This window comes from Lactuca sativa, chromosome 5 (genome assembly GCF_002870075.4).
Source record: "Lactuca sativa cultivar Salinas chromosome 5, Lsat_Salinas_v11, whole genome shotgun sequence".
NCBI lineage: Eukaryota > Viridiplantae > Streptophyta > Magnoliopsida > Asterales > Asteraceae > Lactuca > Lactuca sativa.
The window spans coordinates 55,219,939-55,225,841 of NC_056627.2; positions in this window are offsets into that span (position 1 = coordinate 55,219,939).

The window sequence follows — 5,903 nt, forward strand, 5'->3', positions numbered from 1 at the left end:
ATCAGGGACATTTGCTTACGGATGACAGTAGTGACTCCACTGTTGGAGCAGATCTGGGAGGCCCAAGAGGAGGCTATGAAGGAGGAACATCAGAAGAGCAAGCATATTGTGGGGCAGGTTTCCTCCTTCGACTATGATAGGTGTGGATTATTAACACTACACCGTAGGGGGTGGGTTACGTAAAATGGAGGTGTGCGCCAGGTGCTGATGGAGGAGGCGCACAAATCCATGTTTTCTATTCATCCCGGGGTGACGAAGATGTATAAAGATCTTCGTCCTGATTACTGGTGGCCCTGCATGAAGCGGGATGTAGCCTGGAACGTCGAGAGATATCTGACCTGCAGGAAGGTCAAGGCCGAGCACCAGAGGCCTCACGGAAGTACGCATCCATTGGATATCCCTATGTGGAAATGGGAAGATATTACCATCGATTTCATCACAAAGCTTCCCAGGACCGCGCGGGGGTGGATTTAATTTGGTTCATTGTGGATCGATTGACCACGAGTGTTCATTTCATCCTGATCCCGGAGAGTATCTTGGATGAGAAGTTGGTCGATATCTACATCCGAGAGGTAGTAGCTCGACATGAAGTGCCAATATTCGTCATTTTAAATAGAGACGTACGGTTCACTTCCAGATTCTGGGAGAAGTTTCATGAAGAGCTGGGTACTCGTCTGCACTTTAGCACCGCTTTTCACCCGCAAAAAGATGGTCAGAGCGAGCGGACCATCCAGACCTTGGAGGATATTCTATGGGGGTGTGTCTTGGATTTCGGTGGTAGCTGGGAACCTATCTTCCATTGGCTGAGTTCTCCTACAAAAACAGCTACCACACGAGTATCGATCATTCTCCCTTCAAGATGTTGTACAGGAGGAAGTGCAAGACCCCAATATATTAGGGTGAGGTTGGGCAGAGAGTCATGGGGAGTATCGAAGTGGTGTTCAAGATGACGGAGAGGATCCAACATGTCAGGAGCCGGCTTCAGACTGCTCAGAGTCGCCAGAAAAGTTATGACCACACACGTCGTTCGGACCTACAATTCCAGGTTGGGATATGGTTCTCATGAAGGTGTCACCTTGGAAAGGTGTCATCCGGTTCAGGAAGTGGGGCAAGTTGGGCCCTAGGTACATTAGTCCTTTCAGAGTTGCAGCCCGGGTGGGTAAGGTGGCGTATAGGCTAGATGTGCTAGACAATCTTAGCCAGATTCACAGTACTTTCCTCGTCTCCCAGCTACGGAAGTGCCTAGTAGATGACTTTACGGTGGTGCCTCTCGAGGATATTCAAGTGGATGACAGTCTGAACTACATCGAGCGACCAATTGCCATTCTAGATAGGAAGACGAAGGCGCTGAGGAAAAAGGAGGTAGAGCTGGTGAAGGTGCAGTGGTAGTACTACAAGGATTTGGAATAGACGTGGGAGCCAAAGGATGAGATGAGGGAGCACTACCCCGAGTTATTTTCAGTAGCAGCAACGAATTTGAGGATGAAGTCTAATTCAAGTGGGGGAGATTTGTAACATCCGGGATTTGCAGGAATTAATACTATTTATTTTAATGAATAATGGCTTGTTTTTGGTTTGGGCCAGGATAGTTGGGCTTTAAGATTTGGGCTGAGAAAGGCATTACGCGGGGCGTACCATGCTAGGTACGCGTAGTGTACTCAAGAGGATTGGGCGGGGAGGCCATGCATGTACGCCCAGCGTACGCGCACAAAGTCTAAAACCCTAAATTTTAGGGTTTGATCCCTATATAGAGGACCTTATGCCTTTGGTCCAGCCTCCCTCTCACCTCTAGGTAGCCACCATGAAAAGCCTAACCCATATTTGTGTATCCTTGTGATTTGGAAGCCAATTCAGAGTATCTTGGTGTAGTTTTGGTGCTTTGGAAGAGAAATGAGCTTCAAGAAGGAGCAAGGATTCACAAAGAGTTTGTAGATCCAGGAGATTGGCAACATTTCTGACTCATTTGAGGTATCAAGTTCCAAACTTGACCATTACATGCTTAGATTTGTTTATAGGAGTGTTTAAGGTCACTTTTGGACTCCATTCTTGAGGCTTCTTACATCTTAATGATATCAGACCATAAGAGTTTTCCTTTTGGGCTCTTAGAGACACTAAGAGTCATAAAATCGGACCTTGATGGTTAAGCCACAACCATGCAAGTGTTTGATGCAATAAAGCTTGTTAAAAGGACCAAAATCATGTTTTGATCCCAACCATGCATGCAAGCACATAAAGTTTGTGACTATATGGATTAGGAGGTCTTAAAGGACCTGGATCTACATGTTGGATGTAAATACTTAATTGATTAAGACACAAATGAAGTCCCAAGAAAGCTGGCTAGTACTCTAAGCGTACACCCCGGTATGCTGTGCTTATTGGGTCAACTCCTCATTTTGGTCAATGTCAGCGTACGTTAGGCGTACGTGCTAGGTACGTCGCGTGTACGCATGCATAGTGGCTATATTGGGCTTTTTGGGCCTTAGGGGATTGGGCCTGGACTACTGGGCCCCATGGCCCACTGTGGAGTATAGTTCTGGGCCTGGGAATTTGGAATTAGAAGTATTGGGCCTTTTGGGCCAATTGGGCCACTCAAGATTATTACATTTTGGGCTAAGGACTTATTAGAATGTTGAAAAGTCCCATTTGAAGAGTTGGGCCCAATTTAAAAATTTGGGGCATTAGTGGGCCCTTAGGGAGCCTTTGATGGGCCATGGGTGCAATGGATTTAATAAGTTAGCATTGGGCCTTATGAATGGTTCAATTTAGGCCGAGGGGGTAAAATGGTCATTTTACCCTAAGTAGTGTTATAGATTCTGATTGAGTGTCATTATGATTATGATAGTTGTGAGTCATCGAAGCAGCTATTAGAGATCACTTTCTATGAGATTCGACACTCAGCTTTACGAGGTGAGTTACCTTCCAGTAGAGGTGGGCCTAAAGCACCAATAGCAGCCCACCAGTAGGTGATTATGTATGAGATGATTGTCTTTATTATAATCGTCTGGGTTGTCACTATCAGATATGCTTTATGTGCTACGATGCTCTATTATATGTGTTAGTAGTAGTAGGGTGAAATAGTCCCTGGATACCAGCTGAAAGAGATCGAAGGGGTAGTAAGTACCCATGCATGCCTAGCAGTATATTTATGTTATGTTATTATGTGGTAGTGGTAGGGCGTGAAATAGTCTCTTGTAGTCGGTTGAGATAAACCGACGGGTAAGTTAAGCACCCCATAATGGCTTGACATGGGTAAGTCAAGCACCCTAGAATGGCTTGACCTAGGTAAGTCAAGCACCCCAGAACGGATTGACATAGGTAGGTCAGGCACCCCCAGAATTGTCTGGCATTATGTTTGTTATATGGTATGTGGTATGATGGGTAACTCACTAAGTTTCGTGCTTACAGTTTTAAATTTTGTTTTTAGGTACCTCTTCATCAAAGGGGAAGGAGCTGGCACGGTAGTAGTGCATCACACACTCATATGATTTCCACATTTTGGGATCCATGGGATTGTACTCTGACATTATTATTATTCCACAACATGTTTTATGAAATTTGACTTATGAGATTATGGGTTGATATGATATCTATGATGTTTTTCAGTAAACAACTTTATAAGCTACTTAATTAAAAATGAAATTTTTGGTCATGAAAATTGGGATGTTGCGAAATCTCTTAATGGCTTGCATGAAAGAATCTCGTGGGGCATGATCATATTTTTATGACTCAAGACATTGAAACACGTTCAAAAGGACAGTCCAAATGTTCTATAACATGTCATACACAAGAATGGACATATTTGGGGACAAAAGTTCATATTTTCATCATGCAAACTAGATCTAGCAACTTATTCATCAAGGTGGTAACTTTTTACCTTCTAGAGATGGAGAATGATGCAAGACTTCTAGATCCTATCTTGCCTCTAGCTTCTAAGGTCAACAACTACCTTTTTCCTCCTTTGGAACACAAAAAAAACACATTCAAAGGTCTCAAAATGCAAGGGGCTAGGGTTTGCAAGGAAACATATCAAGTGATGGAGGTTGGAAATAGGACTTAAGGATCAGTAAATAGGGTCTAAACCCTCAAGATTAGGGTTTTCGTCCAGACAGAGTACTCCCAACGTACTTAAAACAACATTGTTTACTACTAAGTGCCTTACGCCCAGCGTACCATGCATGTACGCCCAGCGTAACTGCTTCTCCCAAAAATTACAATAATGTCACTATGTGTAACGCCCCGATTCTCGAATACCAACTTATGGCTATATATTCTCATGAATTCAAGATCTACTCGACGAGTTGGTTGCATGACTCGTCGAGTAGCAACGGGTTTGGGCCACGTGGTTAAGTGACCAACTCGCTAAGTCGGAAGAGTTACTCTATGAGTTAGAGCTGCAGGGTGAAACCTAATTTCCGGGGTTTAGCACCCTATTTAAGGGATCATTAGCCTCCCTTAGTTCCTTTGCAGCCCCTTGAGAGTCCAGAAACCCTAATTCGTGTGTGTGCTCCATATTAGTGTAAATTTCAAGCTTGGAAAGAAGACCTTAATGCAAGAAGCTTGAAGCTCAAGAAGCTGGAGGCGAGAACGTGTGTGGGTCTAAAGTTTATCTCACGTAGCTTCAGTTGAGGTATCAATTCATGATTTGGGCCTCATTCCTTTCTAGATCTCATTGGATGAAGCTTAGGGCTTCTTGTGTTGGTTATGAAGCTATTCTTGGGTATAAGCTCAGATCTGAAGTTGGAACTTTAGATCTGAACTCTCTTTGATTTTTATGTCCATAAAGCTATCATCATTGGCAAGCACGAACTCCCTCCTTAAGTGTAAAACCCCATTTCAAGCTTGGTTTGGGCATTTTGAGTCATTAGATCCTTACATGCACGTAAAGTTTGCAACTTTACGTGATAAGAATGCCATGGGAACATGGATCTGCAGTATGGAGCCTTGGCATGGCTTAAAAAGCATTTGTATGGATGAAGGACTGAAGGGACTTGGCAAGTCGCATGGTACACTCGGCGAGTCATATGAAGATGGTCATCAACTCGACGGGTTGGATGAACAACTTAGCGAGTCCGATGAAGATTGCCTTGGGCTCGGCGAGTGGCATGGTGACTCAGCGACTTGGCAAATTATGCAAGGAACTCGGCAAGTAGCTGAGGGTACTCGACGAGTTGAGGTCAACATGGACTGTTGACCTTGATAGTTGACTTTGACTTTGACCAAGGGTTGACCATTTTGACTTTTGAGGATAATTGGTACACGGATTTTTATCAATTGGATCATTAATGGTTATAGGTGTTGTAGTTTGGGTTAGTGCTTCGGGAGCGTGATTTCGTGGTTCGGTCGGGAATTGCGAGGTGATTTATCCTCACTATACTAAGGGGTCTAAGGCACCAAGGCCGGCCCATTGGATTTGATATCCTAGTAGTTATTGATATGTTTGGATTAAGTTAGTGATGTATGCCAATTGATATACTAGTCGGGTAGATCTGTAAGATTACTTGTGATATTGTATGATTATATGTATGTACATTAGTTATGTTATATGTCAACATGTTATTATTGGATTAATGTCTTAGTCCATAACTATAATTGGTAAGACTTGAAACGACCCGGCATGGTCCATTTGGGTTGCATGGCATCATGCATTTGGATAGACTATAATAAGAGAAATAAGACACTTATGGTTATTAATATATTATAAGTTCTAGTATATTAATAATAAGAATAATAAGATTATTTAATTAGTATTGATCAAGAATTAATCTAGGATTAATTAAGTGATCAAAAGAATACTAATTAAATATATGGGTTGATTGTGCAAATCATCCATACTTATATAGTGGGCTAATGCTCCATGGATTATCTAGTTGGGCTAAAACCCATATGATGCTCCATGGATGCTC